Genomic DNA, 24,946 nt, shown 5'->3' on the forward strand with positions numbered 1-24,946 from the left:
TGTCATTGTTATTTATTGTAAATACATTAGATTTAGTGGGAGATCAAGATTTGAAGATGGTGGGCCCAGCAGACAATGAAGACTGAAGAAATGTAAATTGGAAGCATATGTAATAGGATTGCATTTGCATACTGCATATTACCTAGGATTGGACTAAGACCCGTGATTGGCAACCACGGGTCAATTAGAAATGGAATCGATCATCCTATATAATATGTGATATTATGATTGTATGCATGTTTAGACATAAATTGCGTGAATCCGGCAATGCATGCAATAAATTAAATATGATGAGACAAATATTTTTATAAATAAAATCCCTCATTTTAAATATGATTTAAAATTTATATCAAGATAAATAAAGGAAATTTAAATATTGTTTAAATGTTCCTACCTTCCATCAACGGTCAATGTATGTGATGCTACCCGCGGATACGGTCCGGCTCATATTATTGGGGGGCCCGTCCGTCGGAAAGCTGTACATTGGATCGACAAATGTTGTAAGTTGGGTGGAACTCCCATGGGATCGGCTCATATTATTGGGGGATCCACATGGCGACCGTCCATCACAACTTAATATTGATGGGTCATCTTGACATGTCACTTTAAACGGCGTCATATTATTGGGCCCTTATTGGACATGAGGTAAATACATGGGGGTTGCTTTGGAAGCAATTGGGCTCTACCTTTTGAGAATTATGGTTGGCTGATATTATTCGGGACCATAAGTTTGTCAATTGGACTCCATGTTCTCACTAAGGAAAAGTTTCCCGTTTTCACTAGAGGGTGGTGAAATCGTTAAAATAGTGGGAGTGAGATTCATAAAATTAAATTCGCCTATTTTATGTCTTAGTAAATTGTTAAACAATCATTGATATATGTCTGTTTTTCCTTTTCAGTATTTCATACAATGAATTCGCGAAATCCTTTATTCTCGATCCTCGAACAAAACAAGCTGACTGGCGCCAACTATACGGAATGGTTCCGGAAGTTGAAGATTGTCTTAACTTCGGAGAAAATGCTCTACGTGTTAGAGAAATCACCTCCGAAGGAAGCACCAGCTGACATAAGTCCGGAGGAATTGGCCAAACTTGATGCATGGTGTGACCATGACATCAAGACCAAATGCTATATGCAAGCCTCGATGTCTGATGAACTCCAGAGGCGATTTGAGGACACGGTGAATGCTGCTGACATTCACACGCAACTCAAGGAACTTTTTGGGGCTCAGTCGAGGGCTGAAAGGTTCTCTACTGTTAAGGAGTTGATGACGTGCCGCATGCGTGAAGGGACTTCGGTCCGTGATCATGGGGTACGAGTGATTTGGCTCATACAGAAGTTAGCGACCCTTGATTTGGTGTTGGAGCATGAACTCAATGTGGACTTGCTGCTTCTATCTCTTCCTTCTTCATTTGATGGATTCGTGATAAATTTTAATATGAACAAGATAGAGGCCACCCTTGAAGAGATGGTCAATATGCTCGTTACATATGAATCCACACTTAAGAAGGATAAGCCAGCTTTCTTGGTGGGCTCCTCATCTTCTGCTAAGAAGGGGCCAAGTATGAAGGGCAAGAAACGTTCTGCCCCACCCAAGAAAGTGGAACCCGAGAAGAAGCAAAAGACAAAGGCTTCAAACAATGGAAAATCCAAGGATGTTTGCCATTACTGCAAGAAGCCGGGTCATTGGAAGCGCAACTGCAAGGAGTATCTTGAGCAGTTAGGAACTGCAAAGGGTATGTTCTATATCGAAATAAACATGTCATTTAATACAACTTCTTGGGTATTGGATACCGGATGTGGATCTCACATTTGCAATGATTTGCAGGTGATGACAAGAAGTCGCAGGCTTAGAATGGGTGAGACCCAGCTGAGGCTCGGGAATGGTTCCAGAGTTGAAGCTACGGCCATTGGAGATGTTTGTTTGATTTTGCAGAATGGTTTTAAATTATTGTTGAGAGATGTTTTATTTGTGCCAGATTTAATTAAAAACATTATTTCTATTTCTATGCTTGATAGAGATGGTTATTCTTGTAATTTTGTGAATGGGATTTGCAGTATTTACAAGAATGAATGTTTAATTGGAAATGGACAACTTGAAAACGATCTATATAATTTAAAACTAAAAGACGTTCCAGTGAATTGTATTGACAAACCGGCAACAACAAACAAAAGGAAAATCGATAGTCAAAACCCGGCAAACCTATGGCACGCTAGACTAGGTCATATTTCCTCAAGGAGGATGAACAAGCTAGTGGGAGAGGGCATGTTTGATATGTCTGATATTAACTCTCTACCTACTTGTGAATCCTGCCTAAAAGGAAAAATGACTAAATCTCCTTTTAAGGGGAAACCTGAGCGTAGTCAGAATCTGTTGGATTTGATCCATACAGATGTTTGTGGTCCATTTAGAGTAGGGACTCAACATGGCCACACCTACTTCATTACCTTTACTGATGATTATTCAAGGTATGGGTATTTATATTTAATGAAATATAAATCTGAAGCATTTGAAAAGTTCAAAGAATTCAAGGCTGAAGTAGAAAACAAGCTAGGTAAAAGTATTAAAGCACTTCGATCGGATCGAGGTGGAGAATACTTGAGTACCGAGTTTTTGGACTATCTAAAAGAGAATGGGATTCTCTCTCAGTGGACTCCTCCTATGACACCACAGCTTAATGGTGTATCGGAGCGTCGTAATCGAACTTTGTTGGACATGGTTCGATCCATGATGAGCTTCACTGAGCTTCCACCTTCGTTTTGGGGCTATGCGCTTAAAACGGCGGTATTGTTGTTGAATAACGTCCACACTAAAGCAGTGGACAAAACACCATACGAGTTATGGAATGGCAAAGCTCCTAAGTATTCGTACTTGAGGATTTGGGGATGTCCTGCTTACGTGAAGCGGACAGTGGGAGATAAGTTGGATAGTCGATCCAGCTTGTGTTATTTTGTGGGGTATCCGAAGAATTCAATCGGATATTATTTCTATTATCCTGCTGAAACAAAGGTGTTTGTTTCACGGAATGCCACCTTCTTGGAGAAGGAGTTCTTATTGGATAAGAAAGGCGAGATGATGGAACTCGAAGAAGTTCGAGAAGAACCCGAAATACAAAATAACGATCCCACACCTCAGGAACCATTGCTGGACACGCCTGCACCTAGAAGATCCGAGAGGACTTCTAGACCTCCAGTTCGATATGGTCTTCTTCTTGAAGAGGGTCAAGATGAACCCGACATTGGATGTGATCCAAGAAGCTTCAAGGAAGCAATTTCTGATGCGGATTCGAATTTATGGCTTGAAGCTATGCAGTCTGAATTGGATTCGATGCATACTAACCAAGTCTGGTCTTTAGTGGATCCTCCCGATGGAATTGTTCCAATAGGGTGTAAATGGATCTACAAAAGAAAGCTTGGGCCTGATGGTAAGATATTGACTTACAAGGCGCGATTGGTGGCGAAAGGTTATACTCAAAGGCAAGGAGTTGACTATGATGAAACCTTTTCACCAGTCGCAATGTTCAAGTCCATAAGAATCCTAATTGCCATAGCTGCATGGTATGACTATGAGATATGGCAGATGGATGTGAAGACTGCTTTTCTTAATGGAGACATTAAGGAAGAAATCTATATGAAGCAGCCTGAGGGGTTCACATCCATGGGAAGCGAGCATAAGGTATGCAAGCTTCAGAGATCAATTTATGGTCTAAAACAAGCATCAAGAAGTTGGAACCAGAAATTTGATGAAACAATAAAAGATTTTGGTTTCATCAAGAACCCGGAGGAACCTTGCGTGTACAAGAAAGTAGTTAAGGATGCGGTAACATTCTTAGTACTTTATGTTGATGACATCCTACTCATTGGGAATGATGTAGGGATGTTGCAGTCAACAAAGATATGGTTATCAGGTAGATTTTCGATGAAGGATTTGGGTGAGGCATCCTACATTCTTGGGATACAGATCTATAGGGATAGATCTAAGAGAATGATAGGACTCACTCAATCAACCTACATCGATACCATATTGAAACGGTTTTCAATGGATGGGTCCAAGAGAGGACATCTACCCATGTGTCATGGAGTTTCTCTATCCAAGTCTATGTGTCCCAAGACTGATGCAGAGATAGAGAATATGACACATGTACCATATGCGTCAGCTATAGGTAGTATCATGTATGGGATGATATCTACCAGACCGGATGTAGCATTTGCTCTGAGTGTCACGAGCAGATATCAGTCTAATCCTGGTCAGATGCATTGGAAAGCCGTGAAGGACATTCTTAAGTACTTGCGAAGGACTAAGAATATGTTCATGGTTTATGGAGGACGAGAACTCAAACTGGAAGGCTATACCGACTCTAGCTTCCAAAGTGATGTGGATGACTCGAAGTCAACCTCTGGATTTGTGTTCATGCTCAATGGCGGTGCTGTCTCTTGGAAGAGTTCCAAGCAGGACACCACAGCGGATTCCACCACTGAGGCTGAATACATTGCAGCATCAGCTGCTGCTAAAGAGGCCGTTTGGATGAGGAATTTCGTCCAAGAGTTGGGCGTCATTCCTGAATTTGTTGGTCCAGTCCCGGTGTACTGCGACAACACGGGTGCCGTTGCTCAAGCAAAGGAACCAAGGTCTCATCAAAGATCCAAACACGTACTGAGGAAATACCACATAATCCGGGAGATTGTGGAAAGAGGAGACATCAGTGTCGAACGAGTGGCCTCTGCAGACAATATCGCTGATCCACTTACTAAGCCTTTGCCAGGACCATTGTTTGACAAACATCGCGAAGCAATGGGTCTACGTAGTATGACTAGTTGGCTATAGGGCAAGTGGGAGATTGTAAGAGTGGGTGCCCAGTGAGCCAACTGTGTGGCTATGGGCTTTGTTGACTCTTTGTATAAACAATCTTTTGTTTAATATTATTTACACTTTTATGGCAATGACTTTATATTACTTCATATTGTTATATTGTGATATACTATTGTTGTTTTGATAAAGACCTTGAATATACTATAGTGTATGTAAGATGTGGTAGAACATGGAGATGTCTATCATGAAATACATCTTATAGTCACTGTATGTTCTAAAACCGTTCCTAGTCGATTGAGCCGTCCGATAATAAGGATAAGGATCGCTCGAGTTTGAGACTAGCATTTGCGATGCGGAGTACCACGTTTCATTGGTAGGGAACATGGAGATGTTCGAAGCATGCAAATGGATATTCATAGGATGAATAGTCGAACTACCCTATCCGGACTTTCCAAGTGGTTATCACTTATCGAGTGGATAAAGTCCGCGGTTTTGGTTGTACACCATTAGTCCTTACGACTTGAAACATCATGGAGACTCTATATGCTAGTACTGTGCTTTGACTCGTTTACCGACTCTGAGGGGGTCATCAGGTGTCGAGATTGGGTACAGTTACGACACATATAGGAGTCAATGCATTGTTGTCAAGGATTCACCACATACTTGCGAGTGTGGATATCCTATGCGATCTGAGGAGATATTAGTGTGACAAATCTCTGGCCAGAGTACTTGATGTGATTTAAGAAATGGTTTCTTAGTAGCACATGCGATGTCACTAATTTGATCTTCAAGATGCATTGCATAGTTATCGAATCTTGAGCGACTCTCGATATACCAATGGTTGTTGATTCGATCGGGATATATGGATGAAGGGACCGTACTGTACGCTAACCAAAATCTACTGGTTCTTGTAGGCACTATCAGAGATACCTAGGGAATCATGGGGCGATGTTGCTAGGCGCTTTACCATGATTCGTTGGGCAAGTCGGAAAGTGTTGTTCCGAGTCACAAGGAGTTGTGAGCCCACGGCTAGCTGTATCCCTGAACCATTGAGGGTCACACAGTGTAATGGAGTTTTAATCCCCGTTGAGATAGTTAAATTTAAAGAGTTAAATTTAATGAACTAAGGAGTTGGACTTCTTGAATAAGAGTAAGGGAGTAGGATTTCCTAAAATGACATAGGGATGGACATTTTTGGAAACCACTGAATTCGGATTCAGGAAAATTTATTTTGACTTTAAAACGTGCAGAAATGGTTTCTGTGCACATTGGTGAAATCGTTTCATCAATCGGAGTCACAATGAATTTTATATTAATTTCTGAACGAGCGGGCTTTGCTTGTCGGGCCCCAGCTTATGACTAATGGGCCCTAAGGTGTTAGTGGCCTGCATTATAAATAAGTTATTTCAGTACAGAAATTACACACAACAGGTCATAATTTTTGAGACAGAGCAAAAATCGAACCCTAGCCTCTCTCTCAACAAATCGGCCGAACCCTCCCCCTCTGCCCGAGAAAATTCCGGTCTGTGATTTTGAATCGCAGTAAGGAATAACGAATCAAATTCGTGTATTCTCTTCGCAGAAAACTTCTGATAGATTTTCTAGTGCAATCTATCAGAGGGATTAAACCTCTGTTCGTGGACCTGATTGAAGGCGTTCATCGGTTCCAGGGAGAGACAACAAGAGCAGAATTGTTCTGTTGGTGTCCATTAATCTCGTTGCGAGATTTGAGGTAAAATTTATTTAATTGTTGTTTAAATTTTACACACACACATAATTCAATCGATGAACGGTTGATACCCATACCATGGAAACGTTCCATGAAAAATTTTTAAACTTCCGCTGCACCGGGTATCAATCGTAATTGGTCTGGGAACTCGCCAGTTTTCCAACACTTAATTGGTCGCGTCCGACGACGGTTGCTGAGATCCATAGTTTTCTGGGTCTAGCAGGGTATTATCGTCGCTTCATTCTGAACTTCTCTCAGTTAGCTCGACCGTTGATGCAACTTACCCGCAAGGGTGTGGATTTTGAGTGGTCCTCCGAGTGTGAGGAGAATTTCCGTGAGCTTCGACGGCGGTTGACTTCTACGCCGGTGTTAGCATTACCGTCAGGATCTGGAGGGTATGTAGTTTACACGGATGCTTCTCTTCAGGGGTTAGGTTGTGTCCTGACTCAAAATGGGCATGTGATCGCATACACTTCTAGACAGCTGAAGCTTCACGAGGACAACTACCCAGTCCATGATTTGGAGTTAGCAGCCATTGTGTTCGCTTTGAAGATCTGGCTTCATTATCTGTATGGCGAGAAATTTGAGATCTTCACCGACCATAAGAGTCTCAAGTATTTGTTCACTCAGGCGGAGTTGAACATGAGGCAGAGACGTTGGATGGACTTGCTTAAGGACTATGATTGCGAGATTAAGTACCATCCGGGAGCTGCTAATCTCATCGCTGATGCTTTGAGTCGCAAGGTGCGATTATCCGCACTTCAGACTTGTTCGATGTCTAGTGCGATCAGTGACTGTTGTACTTCAGGTTATACCTTCAAGCATAAGAAAGGTATGCAGAGTATCCAGATGTTTGCGATATTATCTGAGCCAGCCTTGTACTCGCGGATCCGAGATGCTCAGATGTCTGATTCGAAGACCCAGCGTTTAGCTCGTCTAGCTAACGAGGGTAGCTCGTCTGGATTTCATTATCAGTCAGATGGCTTTCTGTGTTTGTCTGGTAGGCTTGTGATTCCACAGGATGAAGAGTTGCGAGAGGAGATTTTATCTCAGGCACATCGCACTAAGTTGAGTATTCATCCTGGGAGCAACAAGATGTACAAGGAACTACGTACTCGTTTCTGGTGGAAGGGAATGAAACGCAGTGTTTATCAGTTTGTTTCGAGATGTTTGGTGTGTCAACAGGTCAAGGCAGAGCACCGACGACCTGGAGGATTGCTTCACAGTCTGCCTATTCCTGAATGGAAATGGGAGTTTATCACAATGGACTTTGTGACCCATTTGCCGATATCCCCGAGGAACTGTGATGCTATCTGGGTTGTGGTGGACCGACTCACCAAGTCAGCGCATTTCATTGCCTATAGCCGAGAGTACTCTGTGGATCGCATGGCACGGATGTACATTCAGGAGATCGTCCGACTTCATGGAGTGCCTGTGAGCATTGTCAGCGATCGGGACCCCAGGTTTACTTCTAGGTTCTGGGGGAGTGTTCAGCGTGCGATGGGTACTACTCTCAGTTTGAGTACAGCCTATCATCCGGAGACTGATGGTCAGTCAGAGCGCACTATCCGTACGTTAGAGGATATGCTTAGAGCGTGCGTCATGGATTTTGGTTCAGCCTGGCAGGATCATTTGCCGTTGATCGAGTTCGCTTACAACAACAGCTATCATACTAGTATTGGGATGGCACCTTTTGAGGCGTTGTATGGGCGACGTTGTCGTACTCCACTCTTCTGGGAAGAAGTGGGGGAGAGACAGGCTGAAGGACCGGAGTTTATCCAGCAGGCGATAGACATTGTTGATCAGATCAAGAAACGGATTAAGACTGCACAGGATCGTCAGGCCAGTTATGCTAATATCAAGCGTAGGCCTTTGCAGTTCGAGGTCGGGGAGAAAGTGTTTCTGAGAGTGTCACCTTTCCGCAAGATTCTCAGATTTGGCCTTAAGGGCAAGTTGTCTCCCAGATTTATCGGTCCGTTTGAGATCTTGGAGAGTATTGGCGATTTGGCTTATCGACTAGCATTGCCACCGCATCTATCCAGCATTCACGACGTGTTCCACGTATCTCTGTTGCGACGGTATGTGGCGGATGAATCTCATATTCTGCAGCGGTCTGAGGTTCAGGTAGACAAGGATTTGACTTATGTTGAGAAACCTCTTCGTATCCTGGATTATAAGGATAAGGTTTTACGGAACAAAGTCATTCCTTTGGTTTTAGTTCAGTGGCAGCGCCGAGGCACTGAAGAAGCTACTTGGGAGCTTGAGGACAGGATGCGTAAAGATCATCCTGAGTTGTTTTGATTTCATTCTTTAAGTTGTATTCAGTTGCAAACTCTGTAAACGTTTGATTTGAATAAAGAATGTTTCTGATTTCTGTATTTTCATTCGGTACTTAAGATCTGATTTCGAGGACGAAATATCTTAAGTGGGGGAGAATGTAGTAGCCCGTGCCCTAATTGAGTAATTAAAGGATTAATGCTAATTAATTGAATTAGGTATCGGACGGATCGGAAGCTCCGAAGGCACGATCGGAAACTCCGAACAGGATCGGAAGCTCCGATGAGCGATCGGAGGCACCGATGTTATTACGTCAGGCATGACGTGTGGTTGGATCGGAAGCTCCGATCACCCCTATCCGGAGTCAACAAGTGATATTTTGACACGTGGCAGATCAGGATCTTCGGAAGCTCCGATGGCAGGATCGGACGTTCCGATCGAGGTTCGGACGTTCCGATCAAGGATCGGAAGTTCCGATCGTTGTCTATAAATAGAAGGTCGAGACTTCACTTTCATTTGCCAATTCCGAGTTCTCCTTTCCTTTCTAGTCCTTTTGGAGCTGTTCTAGTCTTCTTAGGCTTGGTCCGGAGGTCGGAGAGGCGTTCGGTAGTCGTAGCGGAGTCGTGCCCAAGTTCTGGAGGCATCGACATCAAAGGGCTAACGACGGACGAAGGTATAGCTTTGCTCCCTATAAATATTTAGGAGTATGCAATAGCTTAGTTAAGGCTTTTAGAGCACTTTAATGATAGTAGTATCATTTGGCAGTGTAGAGCAGAATATAGGCGTGGACCTAGAGTTGGTAGAGCTTTCACTGTTTTGAGGTACGAAAGTACTATTCGAGATATCCTGACTGAGTATGCATGTATTATATGACTGCATGATTTATATGCCATGATATTATGCTGCATTCATTTGCATCTTGCTGTATCTCCTTCGAGATGTCTGTAGTAGGTTTGTACCCTATCCTGTTAGTGGATGGACTTCCATCGATTTGGGTCCGGCGTATCCACGGTTATCTCGGTATGGGAGCCACCTCCTGAAGCGACGACACAGCGTGCTACATACCAGGGCCCGGTCTGTCTCTGTTATCTGATCCTTGACCTCGAGTCTATAGGGAGTTCACTTTGCATGCATGTATACTCATACTCTCGCACTGAGCGTTTTATGCTCACGTCTCGTACTCTGTATTTTCTGGACACCCTATTCCATGGGGCAGGTTTGCGATTGGACGAGGAGGGTGGATCCAGGAGGGGCTAGTCAGTGGTTGGCCAGCTGGAGCTTCGTCTAGGTTTTATTACTGTTGTTTATGGTTTCCGCAGTTTTATTCTGATATCTGTTTTATTAAGTTAATTGCATGCCTAAGTTCTGTTTAGTAGGTGATCCGGGTAATGGTCACTACAAAAACAGTGCAAGCTCTACCAATTCTAGGTCCACGCCTATAGTCTGCTCTACACTGCCAAATGATACTACTATCATTAAAGTGCTCTAAAAGACTTAACTAAGCTATTGCATACTCTTAATTATTTATAGGAAGCAAAAGCTATACCTTCGTCCGTCGTTAGCCCTTTGATGTCGATGCCTCCAGAACTTGGGCACAACTCTGCTACGACTATCGAACGCCTCGACGACTCTCGGGTCAAGCCTAGGAAGGCTAGAACAACTCGAATACGACTAGAGTAGAGAGGAAATCCGGAATTGGAAATTGAAACTGAATTCTCGGCCTTCTATTTATAGACAACGATCGGAGCTTCCGATCCTAGATCGGAACGTCCGAACCTCTATCGGAACGTCCGATCCTGCCATCGGAGCTTCCGAAGATCCTGATCTGCCACGTGTCAAAATATCACTTGTTGACTTCGGATAGGGGTGATCGGAGCTTCCGATCTTGCCATACGTCATGCCTGACGTAATACCATCGGAGCTTCCGATCCTGTTCGAAACTTCCGAACTTAACTTCGGAGCTTCCGAACTCTATCCAAGTAATTATGATTAATTCCTTAATTACTGATTTTGGTTACGGGCTACTACACGTACAGCTTCAGCTGCCTCGATACCTAAGCTATCATGTGCTACCTCCAAATAAGGATACATCCCAAATCTCGATAAGAAGAATTGCAATGAAAGGTAAGATCATCAACACAGAGAAATAAAGAATAATGGAGCGCTGCTCAAAAACTTCTTCAGATAAATAAAAACTGGTCTCATAAGATTTAGTCCAGACAGAAAACACATTCTTCGAAGATAGCTGAGAAATTGGCCTCACAAACAATAAGAAATCTGCTATAGAACTCGCTAAACCCAAAAATCTTAAAATTTCAGGTACATATGCCGATCAAGATCAATTCATATCAGCTTCAGTCTTGAGGTGATCAACAGGAATTCCATCACCAGATAATACGATCGAGGAAAGACAACTCGATCTAATCAGAATTCAGACGTCGATAAAATAGCATATAACTGCTCGGCACGCAAAATCTGTAAACGGCTCTCAAATGCTCTGGATGGCCAGTATGACTCTCCAAAAAGGTAAGAAAACCATCGATAAGAATAATCATGAATTCCGCTAAATACTTCTGATAGATTCAGTTCATAAGATCTACAAACACTACAGGAGCATTTGTCAATTCAAAGGACAAGACTAAATATTCAAAGCGGCCATACCTTGTTCTGACTATGGTTTTCAATACCTCTTTCTCTCAAACTCTCAGCTGATGTTGTCGGATCTCAAGTCGATGTTGAATCTAACCTCATGAATCGGAGGCAAATCGAGAATCTCATCTGAGACGGCATCATCAATTCTATAACCTCAGCTAAATAAACCAATTCGAGTTGAATTTCAGGACATCAACTGCAATATCGAGAATTCTTTCGCACATTTTTGTAACAAACGGTCATTCGATAGAACAAATATCAAAGAATCCTTGAATCGAGAATTCTTACCGGAGGATCTCCACTCGTCTCTCGACACGGATCTGAATCTGACAGCTTTCTGAAAACATTTCACTGTTCCCCTGAACTTAGTTAAAGCAGTTAAACAGACCATACAATCAAATCTGATAACCGAAGTACAACACTTCCCAGTTCAATCTCATTCCCATCCAATAAAAGTTTAAAATTTTGGACTAATCCTGTCGTAATCCATCCCTTCTCTCAAAGGCGAAGAATAGAAACTACTGAATTCAAAAGCTCAGAGGCAAGACACAAATTAAACAGATTCTTCAATAAGAAGATAAAGGGCTCACCAGTATTTATCTGTCAAAAGAGCAGAAAAACCAAAATCGAATGGTTACTTGCTAAGTCATCATCGGGTGCAGCCTAAGTCTGCGAATCCTTGTTAAGCGAAAATACCAATGTCTGTTGCATCGGAGGTTTATTCATGATCGGATAACCTCCTAGTCGATTTTGATGCGGTGGCTGAAATGAGTGAACCACAGAAGCTTGCCGCTCCTACTGAACTATCGGTCGAAACGAACTCCCATACAGGGATCCAACGGTATTACGCCGTGGACATCTCCTAGCATAGTGCCCTGTCTGATGGCAGATATTGCAGCTTCCATAAATTCTAAGACAATGCTCACTGAGGTGTCACCTCCACAATTGTTGCAAGATATACCGGAAGATCCAGAACTCTGTTCTAAACCAAACTGTTTAGATTCTCTGGAGCTATAAGTACTGTTCCCAGACTTCTTGAATTGTTTTCCTCTCGCTTGCAAATGATCTCTTATGTTACTTCCTCTATATCTGATCGATTTTTGGAACGGGATCTGCCGAAGAAATTCAGCTTTAAACAAACTCCAAGAAATGACTGTACCATGATTCTCCAAGGCTTTCTTCCTTGAAATCCACCAACCTAAGTTGGTACACAACTAACCGAAGTCGTCGGTCATTGGTGTAGTCAAGAGAATCAAACAACTGATCGATTTCTTCTAACCAATTCTCACACTCCACAACATTCTCGGTACTCCTCAGAGTCGGTGGTTGAAAAGTATGAAATCTCATCAACAAGGCTTCCATCGGCGTTGGAGTAACATCCATTCTTCAGTCGCAGTAAAATTCTATTCAATCGGGTTCGCTGATGGTTGTTCCTGTTTAATATTCGCCGAGGAAAAATATCTCCTATTCAAGAAGATTAGGACACAATTGTATTGATAAGTGCATTTATGCGCTTATATTGCTTAGTATTTAGCTTGAATCTTGTGTTTGATTGGTAGGTATTATGTGATGTTATGTTGTTTTTGTTGGATGAAGGCAAGAAGAGCCTTGGATTTGATTTGATGGATTTAAGCTAGAAAGAATGGAAGAAAAATCAAAGATCAAGACTTGAAAGATGAAGATAAGAAGAAAATACGAAGCGAAGGCGCATCCGCGCAACAATATCGCGCGCCCGCGCCGCTCTGAATATTGTGAAAAGCGTACATCAGGCGCGCCCGCGCAGTAATACCGAGCGCCCGTGCGATGGTCTGTAGAAAACAAAGAATTTATGCGTGGGAGCGGAGCGCCCGCGCCACTCTGAAGAATTCAAGATGCGAGGAAGCTGCGCGCGCGCGCCGTCGTGCGCAGACTTATTTTTGGAAGGGTTTTATGTTTTGGAAACTCTTGTTTTAATTCCTAGGCCTATCTTTGGACGATTTGTTGCCAAGATATAAGTCTTTTATGAAGTTTAGGAAAAGAAAAACGCAGACTTGGAGTTGGAGTTGAAGATTTATCTCTGGCAAAGACTAGGTTTTTTCTGAGAATTCTAGAATTCCGCTTTTTATTATTATTTTTATTTTGTTCTTCATGAATTGTGTTGGCTAGTTCTTAATACTTGGTTAAGGAAGTTGAAGCCCTTGATTAATTTATTCGTGAGATTTATGTTTTACAGAACTTGATTATTGTTGAGTATCAATGATTATTCTGATTTATTTCATGATTGTATATTTGATTATTAGTTTGATCACCTGATAATTCTTATATAAAATCTATTGCTAAATTGGAGTTTGAATCCGTAATTGTTTGAATTATCTGATTTGCGAAGCAACTGCAATTAATAATCGTCCGCTTGTGAGATTAGGAATTGTAGGGATAATAATTGACTACGCTAAATTCATCCTCTTGTGTATGGGTTGTCTAGATTTATCAGTTTCACTAGTTTGCATGCTATTTAAATCTAATCGCTTGTATTAGGTTAATTCATTGGTAAGGGTTATCTTAGAACGCTTGTGTCTAGTTAACTACAATTGAGGTGAAACAAAAATTTAATTTCCAATGATGAATATTCAACAGGATTAAATATTTTTATATAATCGATGATCGAACGAATGAAATCAAGGGTGTAGTTGACCAAAACCAAGGCTTGTCTCTTATTGAATTTTTCGTTGTGATTTAATTATGCTTGGTAATTGATAGAATTGCATTCATAATTGTTTTTAAATTTTAGTGGATAAATTTCAAACCAAAAACCCCCTTTTTACTATTTTCGTATTTTTACAGAACACGAAATTTTACCTTTCCTCGTGGGAACGATCCCTACTCACACTAGTGCATGTTTTTATTTACCTGAGTGAGTCGGGTAATTTGGGCGTACACGATAAGAACTACCAAATTTTGGCGTTGTTGCCAGGGATCGGTGTTAAATTTTTTTTGTGTTATTTTTAGTTTTTTTTGTTTATCTCACTCTCTGTCTTTTCTTTATCTCTAGTACCTCTCTCATCGTTCATGCTTTCAGGTGATTCTTCGTCTGAAGAAGAAGTCTCCTACGACCCGGAAATTGAAAGGACTTTGTACAGGCATAGGCGAGAAGCTCGTAGAAGACAAAAAGAAGAAGGAGAGATGGCTGCTAATGCGAACCTGAGCCTCAGACAATTGGGCACTCCAGATTTGAATCAGCAAACCTTATGCATTACTTTTCCCCCGTAGAAAATAATGCTACATTCGAATTGAAATCTGGATTAATTCACTTGTTGCCTTCTTTTCATGGTCTTGCAGGCGAAGATCCTCATAAGCATCTGATGAAGTTCCATGTAGTGTGCACTAGCATGAAGCCACATGGAGTAACAGAGGAGCAGATCCAACTTCGAGCCTTTCCTTTCTCTTTGAAGAGTGCTGCTAAGGATTGGCTATACTACTTGCCCTCTGGATCGATCACAGCCTGGACTGACATGAAAATAATTTTTCTCGAAAAATATTTTCCAGCGTCGATAGCAGCAAACATCAGGAAGAGATCTATGGAATCAAGCAGATGACGGGGGAATCACTTCACGAGTATTGGGAGCGGTTCAAAAAGCTATGCGCTAGTTGCCCGCAACATCAGATAAGTGAAAACCTCTTAATTCAATATTGCAATGAAGGTTTGCTACCTCATGATAGGATTATGCTGGATGCGGCTAGTGGAGGAGTTTTTGTGGACAAAACTCCGGTGCAAGCAAGGAACTTAATAGAAAATATGGCTGCCAATTCTCAGCAATTTTGCACCAACAGAATTGATCATGCACCCAAGAGAAACAACGAGTGTGGGGACCTCGGGTTGCTAATCTCATCTTAGGGCAATTAATAATTAAAACCAATTAATTATATATAAAACAAATACTCAAAAAGAATAATTCAAATTTTTTTTTTTTTTTTGTGAATAGTACCTAGCTAGATCCGCCAACTTCTGCGGATCGAGCACGACACATTTTTCAGCTTCTCTATTTTGGAAAAATCAGGGATGGATAGATCCGCCAACTTCTGCAGATCGAGCACGGCACATTTTTCAGCTTCTCTGTTTTGGAAAAATCAGGGCTGGCTAGATCCGCCAACTTCTGCGGATCGAGCACGGCACATTTTCCAGAAATTCAGCAGAAAAGTTTTTGCTGTCAAACTCGAGCACTATCACTTCCAATCACCAAATTCGATACAAATCATGATATATCAAGTCCAAAACATGCATAAACTCATAAACAAGGTCATAAGCATTTATACATTCATTTCATTACATCAAACAAGTCGCTAAAGCTCGTAAACGACATCAATTATCTCAAACTTTATACATGTATTCCAAAACCAACATCACTAAGGTTTAGTGCTTCTAAAGTTCAAGACATCATTTACAACCCGAGTCCTCACGTGCTAGACTCTCTCCGAGCTGTCAATGATGTCGATGACTAGATCCTGCCCCTTCTGTTGTCATGCACACATACAAAACAAGACAACAGTCGGATAAACTCTGGTGAGAAACAATTCTCAGTATAACCAACATATAGAAAGCGTTAAATACATCAGCTTGATTCTATTTAAACTCGACTCAACAAATAGAGTACGTAAATGCTTTACAAACGAATTGATTCACATAACTTCAAAGCCAACAAGATTCATAACTGATCTTGACATGGATATCCATCTAACGAGTTTGTAACCGACTCGCAAATAAGGTTAACAGCAACCTTGGCATAGAATCAATTCAATATAGCATCATATAAACTCAAATTTAAAGATCTACTACCTGAGATGGATCGACAATATCACAATCAAATCAAAAACATAAACAAGTATGTGGTTTTTGCGGGCCAACTCAAAAATAGTCGTTCTTGAGTTTCAAAGTCCCTACTTCGCGATGTCGTCATTATACCTTCGTTTATTTTGATTCTGAACTCTCCAAATCTGAAAGATACAACCAAAATACATATATCAACTTCATTTCAATCTATCATATCAAAAACGAGTCGAAAACAACATAAGATCATCGATCAAACTCATTTCAAACCTCAATCCAACTTCTTCGGTTCAAAGTTGTTGTCTCGAGTCGTTGGCCTTCCAAACTCGACTGAAACGGAAGAATAAAATTCCATAACATTCACATCATCAAGATAAGTGTTTCAGCTTAGCTATCGAATAACAAAACAGTCCAAAAACTCGATTAAACGGCGTAGCGATTGACAATCGATAACCGACGTAATCCCGAAACCATTTCTTTTATTCAAACCATATGTATGTGTTCTCAATCAAGAAAACCAGCTGATATATCATTCAAAACATCATCTCAATAGCTATAAAATTGATTAACATTCTGGAATCAAGATTGGATACGAATAACACAAACTCATCAATCTGGTTTCGATATAGAATCGCATAAACGTCGATAAACATAATTGAAAACTCAACATCTGATATCTATCAAATTTCGAGCTTCAAACCATACTGAAAGATATAAACACTTACACTAAATCGAAGCCCTCGTCGTAAGGATTCCAGAACAATTTACGGAATCGAAATCCGACAACCGGTTCAAAAGTTACGGCAAATTGAAAATCGAACTTTCAAAGAAAAAAACGATGAAGGAAGGGCTCTGTTCTTGAATTCTGAAATATGCTGAACAATATATGAGTCTTACACGTTGCACATGCAAAATAATCTGATAACTTTCAACCAAAATTGCACTTTAGTCCCTCATCTTTTCAATAATTGCAATTTGGTCCTCGGCCCTTATTTTAATTCAATTTCAATCCTAAATAATTTAAGAATATTAGAATTTAAATCGAAACTCTAAATATTCCCAAATTAAATATACTCGGATTAAAATTAAATAAATTCGGATTAATATCAAATTAATTCCGGGCCTTACATTTCTCCCCCACTAAGACATGAGTTCGTCCTCGAATTCATAAACAGTATAGATATGCAGTCCGCATGCTCATAAGAATAATGAATAACTGAAAACTGAATAAGTACTCACATCAGTGAAATAGACAAGGAAATCGTTGCTTCATATCTTCTTCGACTTCCCAAGTTGCTTCTTCAACTCCGTGTCGATTCCACTGATTCTTCACCAATGGAATGGTCTTCGTTCGGAGTTGCTTCTTCTTCCTATCAAGAATCTGAATAGGTTGTTCAACGTAACAAAGAGTATCATCCAACTCAGCTTCATCAGATCGAATCACATGAGATGCATCAGATATATACTTCCTCAACATCGATACATGAAAAACATCATGTATCCCAGATAAAGACATGGGAAGAGCGAGTCGATAAGCTAGATTGTCTATCTTCTCGAGAATCTCATACGGCCCAATATACCTCGGAGATAATTTTCCTCGTTTGCCAAATCAAACTGTGCCCCTGAACGGTGAAATCTTCAGAAACACTCTATCTCCCTGATCAAAAGATAACGGTCGTCGTCGTACATTTTCATATCTCGTCTGTCTGTGCTGCGCTGTTCTCATTCTCTGCTGTATCAATTTCACTTTCTCAGTCATCTGTCTGATCATATCCGGCCCTAACTCAGGTACCTCAGAAACATCATCCCAATACAAAGGCAATCGTCACTTCCTCCCATATAATGCTTCAAATGGTGCCATCTCTATACTCGTCTGATAACTGTTGTTATAAGAAAATTCCACAAGTGGTATAGAATTTTTCCACGTAACACCAAAATCAAGTACTACAGCTCTAAGCATATCCTCAAGCGTCTGAATAGTTCGTTCAGATTGACCGTCAGTTTGAGGATGGTAAGCAGTACTCAAATGTAAACGCGTACCTAGAGCTTCCTGTAGGTTATGCCAAAAGTGCGAAGTAAACCTCGGATCTCGGTCAGATACAATCGACTTTGGCACACCGTGTAATCTTACCACTTCTCGAATATAGAGATCCGCCATTTGATCATGACGATAAGTCATTCGATAGGGAATAAAGCACGCAGATTTCGTCAATCTGTCGATGATCACCCAAACAGCATCACATCCTCGAGATGATCGTGGCAACTTCCTTACAAAGTCCATGGAAATGTGGTCCCATTTCCATTTAGGAAACGAAAAACTCTGTAATAAGCCACCTGGTTTCTTTCTTTCAGCTTTCACCTGTTGGCAATTCAAACATTTAGATACAAATTTAGTCACATCAGACTTCATTTGTTTCCACCAATACTGACTCTTCAAGTAGTTGTACATCTTTCTGCCTCCAGGGTGAACACTAAAGCGACTACAATGGGCTTCTTTCAAAATATTCTGTCTCAAGTCTGCAATATCGGGAACAACTATTCGGTCATTCACATAAAAGATATCATCTTCACTAACCTTGTACTCATACTGATGTCCTGATCAAATCATTTCAATCGATTTCTGCACATTTTGATCGGCTTTTTGTGCTTCTTTGATACGAATCAATAACTCTGGCTCAACACTGATTGCATACACTCTCATTGGTCTTTTATCTGTCTCAAATACATATCCAGAACTACAACAATCTTCAATCAAATTAGATACACCTATCGTAGACAAGGATAAAGCATATACCTTTCTACTTAGGGCATCCGCTGCTGCATTAAATTTTCCCGGATAGTATTTGATTTCACAATTGAAATCCTTCAACAAATCAAGCCATCGTCATTGTCTCATATTCAATTCATATTGTGAGAACAGATATTTCAAACTTTTAAGATCAGAAAAGATTTCAAACTTCTCGCCATATTAGTAATGTCTCCAGATTTTCAATGAAAAGACGATTGCAGCCAATTCAAGATCATGAATCGGATACCTGACTTCATGTGGTTTCAGTTGTCGAGAAGCATAAGCGACAACATGTCTTTTCTGCATTAAAATACATCCCAAACCCGGGTGAGAAGCATCACAATAAACAACAAAATCACCAGTACCTGTAGGGATTATTAGAACAGGCGCTGTAGTCAATTTCTTCTTTAGCTCGATAAAACTCCTTTCACAAGCCTCAAACCAAATAAATGGTGCATTCTTCTGTGTAAGCTGTGTAATAGGCTTCGCTATAGATGAAAAATCTCGAATGAATCGACGATAATAACCTGCTAAGCCCATAAAACTTCGAATTTTTGGCACAGATGTCGGTCTCTGCCAACTGATCACAGCTTCAACCTTACTCGGATCAACTGAAATGTCATCTCCTGAAATTACATGACCAAGAAAAACAACTCGCTGCAACCAAAACTCACATTTGGATAACTTGGCATACAATTTCTCTTCTCTTAATGTTCTCAACACAGTACGGAGATGATCAGCATGATCACACAAATTCTTAGAGTATATCAAAATATCATCGATAAAGATAATCACAAAGTCATCTAAATATCTTTGACATCAATCCCATAAAAACTGCCGGTGCATTCGTTATACCAAAAGGCATGACTATGAATTCGTAATGGCCATACCTGGTTCTAAATGCAGTCTTAGGAATATCTTCATCTCTAACCCTCAGTTGATGATATCCGGATCGTAAGTCAATCTTCGAATATACTGACGATCCCTGCAATTGATCAAATAAATCATCGATACGAGGTAAAGGATAGCGATTCTTTACCGTTGCCTTTTTCAATTGCCGGTAGTCAATACATAACCTCATCGATCCGTCCTTCTTTCTAACAAATAATAATGGAGCACCCCAAGGGGAAACACTCGGTCTGATATATCCCTTAGCCAACATATCTTCGAGTTGGTCTTTTAATTCTTTCAATTCAATTGGTGCCATACGGTAAGGTGCTTTAGATATCGGTTGTGTACCTGGAAACAATTCAATACCAAAATCTACCTCTCTGTATGGTGCCAATCCTGGAATCTCACCAGGGAATACATCTGCAAACTCGCTCACCACCGGTATATCAGTCAATTTTGGACTAGTCTTTAGTATATCGACTGCATAAATAAGGAATCCTTCTGCCCCTTTCTGTAACAAGTCAGTCATAGAAAGAACAGATATCAAAGAAATTTTGGCTCGTGATCCCTTACCATAGAATTTCCATTCATCAGTCATATCAGGTCTGAACTTTACAATCTTCTGAAAACAATCCACTGTAGCTCTGTACTTGGTTAGCATATCGATACCGATTATGCAATCAAAATCAGATAACCCAAGAACGATACAGTCAAGCTCAACTTCATTACCTTCGTACTGTAGTACACAGTTTCTTACAGATTTCACTGATACTATACCTTTTCCCAACGGTGAAGATATAGACACTACAGTAGCTAATGACTCAACAGGCAATGAATACATCATAACAAATTGTTCAAATATGAAGGTATGCGACGCACCAGTATCAAATAAGACATAGGCAGGATAACCAGAAAGAAAACAGTTACCTGCAATCACATCATTCGGTGCTGCTTGTGCTTGCTCTTCTGTCAATGCAAACACTCGTGCTTGTTGCCTGGGAGGTTGATTCACTGTCTGACCTCCTCCTCTACTTGTTGCTGCAGGCTGTGGTTGAAAAGAGTGAACAGAAGATGTAGATTGACCTACTGGTCTCGATGATCCTGCAACCTGTGCACCTTCAGAACCTCGTTGTGGACACACTCGTGCAAAATGTCCCATCTTGTTGCAAATATGGCAGCTTCCAAATACACCTCGGCATTGTTCGCTGGTATGGCGTCCACCACACTTGGTGCAATACACATCAGACTTCTGTCCAGCCCTAGACTGTCGGGAACTACCTGAACTCGAAGAGTTACTACCACCAGATCTCTTGAACTTTTTACTCTTGCCTTTGAAGAAGTTCTTCTTTCCACTACTGCTACCTCCAGCTTCAAATCGAGGTGGCGGTGGAATCTATGACTGTTCTTGGGATTGTCTCATTGGCTGTGGCACAAACTGTGCTCCTCGTTGTTTCAGTATCCCTGCTTCTGCACCCTTTGCTCGATTCAGAGCATCAGCAAAGGTATTCGGTCTTCCCGAATTACAAATGTAAACACATCAGGATTCAAGCCATTGATAAATTGATCGGCTTGAGCTTCATCATTAACAGCGATATGTGGAGCAAACTTAAACAGGCTAGTGAATTTTGCAACATATTCTTCGATATTTAACTGCCCCTGTTGCAAACTCGCAAACTCTGCTCCTTTGTCCTTGCGATAAGACACAGGAAAGAAACGCTGATAGAAAGCAGTTCGAAATACAGACCAGGTAATAACAGTACCTTGGTTCTCCAATGCTTTCTTCGTCGCTATCCACCAACTCTTGGCAAGGCCATGCAATTGATGAATAATCAATCTCACACGACGATCATCTGAATAGTCAATGGACTCAAATAACTGCTCAATATCTTCCAGCCAGTTCTCACACTCCACAGCATTCTCAGTTCCTTGCAACTTCGGTGGTTGGAATGACTGGAATCGTTTCAGAAGTTTCTCCATCGGATTAGCATCACTAAACTCATCAGTATAAGTACTACCCTGTCCATGTTCAGACGCTGTCACCGGGACCTGTGCAGCATTTGTCTGTTCAGGCTGATTCGTAGCCAACGTCTGTCTAACTCTCGGTGCTGGTCAAGGAGGCATATCTGATTATCAAACAGATTAGTGTATAGTTCAATCTCAATTATAACAAGTCTGTTACAGTCCACATTGCCTTCTTAAGAGATCGAGTTTCAATTCATCCTCATTCAATACCTGCTATTACTTCAATCATATAACCAGATAGCATGTAACTCAAAACATTGTATAGCATATTCTTCGCAAATTATCACAGCATCATGTGACAATTTAATGTCTGTAATCAATAAATCATATACCATACAATTATGAAAGCAATAAATAAATCAGAATAGAAGACTCGATCTACCCCGCTCATCTAATCTCAGTCCAAGAAACTTATCGCTCTGATACCACCTGTTGTTGGGACCTCGGGTTGCTAATCTCATCTTAGGGCAATTAATGATTAAAACCAATTAATCATATATAAAACAAATACTCAAAAAGAATAATTCAAAACTTTTTTTTTTTTGTGAATAGTACCTGCCTAGATCCGCCAACTTCTGCGGATCGAGCACGGCACATTTTTCAGCTTCTCTGTTTTGGAAAAATCAGGACTGGCTAGATCCGCCAACTTCTGCATATCAAGCACGGCACATTTTTCAACTGTTGGAGAACGCGGCGATCAGATCAATCAGAATTGATACCCGGTGCAGCGGAAGTTTAAAAATTTTATATGGAACGATTCCATAATGGGTATCAAAACTTTACGATTAAATTGTGTGTGTAAAAATTAAATAACAATTATAAATTTTTACCTCCAATCTCGAATCGAGATTTTGGACACCAACAGATTGCTCTGCTCTTGTTGTATATCCCTGGAACTGATTGACGAACTGTTCTTCAATCAGGTCCACGAACGGATATTTAATCCCTCTGATAGATTGCACTAGAAAATCTATCAGAAGTTTCTACGAAGAGAATTAACGAATTTGATCCGTTAAACCAGACTGTAATTCAAAATTCACAGACTGGATTTTTCCGAGCAGAGGGAAGGAGGGGCGGCGGCCACACTTAGAAAAATAGGGTTTTTCGAAAATAATTTTGTGACCTGTTATATGTAATTTCTGTACTGCAATAACTTATTTATAATGTAGGCCGCTAACAGCTTAGGGCCCATTAGTCATAAGTTCAAGCCCGACAAGCAAAGCCCGCATGTTCAGAAATTAATATAAAATTCATCATGACTCCGATTGATAAACCGATTTCACCAATGTGCACGGAAACCATTTCTACACCTTTTAAAGTCAAGATAAATTTTTATGAATCCGAATTAAGTGATTTCCAAAAATGTCCATCCCTATGTCATTTTAGGAAATCTTACTCCTCTACTCTTAAATAAGAAGTCCAACTTCTTTGTTCATTAAATTTAACTCTTTAAATTTAACTATCTCAACGGGGATTAAAAATCCATTACTTTGTGTGACCCTCAATGGTTCAGGGATACAGCTAGCCGTGGGCTCACAACTCCTTGTGACTCGGAACAACAATTTTCGACTTGCCCATCGAATCATGGTAAGAGCGCCTAGCAACATCGCCCAATGATTCCCTAGGTATCACTGATAGTGCCTGTAAGAACCAATAGATTTTGGTTAGCGTACAATACGGTCCCTTCATCCATATATCCCGATCGAATCAACAACCATTGGTAAATCGAGAGTCGTTCGAGATTCGATAACTATGCAATACATCTTGAAGATCAAATAGTGACATCGCATGTGCTACTAAGAAACCATTTCTTAAAACACATCATGTACTCTGGCCAGAGATTCGTCACACTAATATCTCCTCAGATCGCATAGGATATCCACACTCGCAAGTATGTGGTGAATCCTTGACAACAAAGCATCGACTCCTATATGTGTTGTAACTGTACCCAATCCCGACACCTGATGACCCCAATAGAATCGGTAAACGAGTCAAAGCACAGTACTAGCATATAGAGTCTCAATGATGTTTCAAGTAGTAAGGACTAATGGTGTACAACCAAAACCGCGGACTTTATCCACTCTATAAGTGATAACCACTTGGAAAGTCCGGATAGGGTAGTTCGATCATTCATCATATGAATATCCATTTGCATGCTTCGAACATCTCTATGTTCCCTACCAATGAAACATGGTACTCTGCATCGCAAATGCTAGTCTCAAACTCGAGCGATCCTTATCCTTATTATCGAACGGCTCAATCGACTAGGAACAGTTTAGAATATACAGTGACTATAAGATGTGTTTCATGATAGACATCCCCATGTTCTACCACATCTTACATACACTATAGTATATTCAAGGTCTTTATCAAAACAACAATAGTATATCACAATATAACAATATGAAGAAAGATAAAGTCATTGCCATTAATAAAAGTGTAAATTATATTTAAACAAAAGATTGTTTATACAAAGAGTCATCAAAGCCCTTAGCCACAAGTTGGCTCACCGGGCACCCACTCTTTCAATCTCCCACTTGTCCTAAAGCCAACTAGTCATACTACGTAGACCCATTGCTTCGCGATATTTGTCAAATAATGGTCCTGGCAAGGGCTTAGTAAGTGGATCAGCGATATTGTCTGCAGAGGCCACTCTTTCGACAGTGATGTCTCCTCTTTCCACAATCTCCCGGATGATGTGGTATTTCCTCAGTACGTGTTTGGATCTTTGATGAGACCTTGGTTCCTTTGCCTGAGCAACGGCACCCGTGTTGTCACAGTACACCGGGACTGGACCAAAAACTTCCGAAATGACGCCCAACTCTTGGACGAAATTCCTCATCCAAACGGCCTCTTTAGCAGCAGCTGATGCTGCAATGTATTCTGCCTCAGTGGTGGAATCCGCTGTGGTGTCCTGCTTGGAACTCTTCCAAGAGACAGCACCGCCATTGAGCATGAACACAAATCCAGAGGTTG

The sequence above is a fragment of the Henckelia pumila genome, chromosome 1, assembly GCF_033568475.1.
Source record: "Henckelia pumila isolate YLH828 chromosome 1, ASM3356847v2, whole genome shotgun sequence".
NCBI classification, from domain to species: Eukaryota; Viridiplantae; Streptophyta; class Magnoliopsida; order Lamiales; family Gesneriaceae; genus Henckelia; species Henckelia pumila.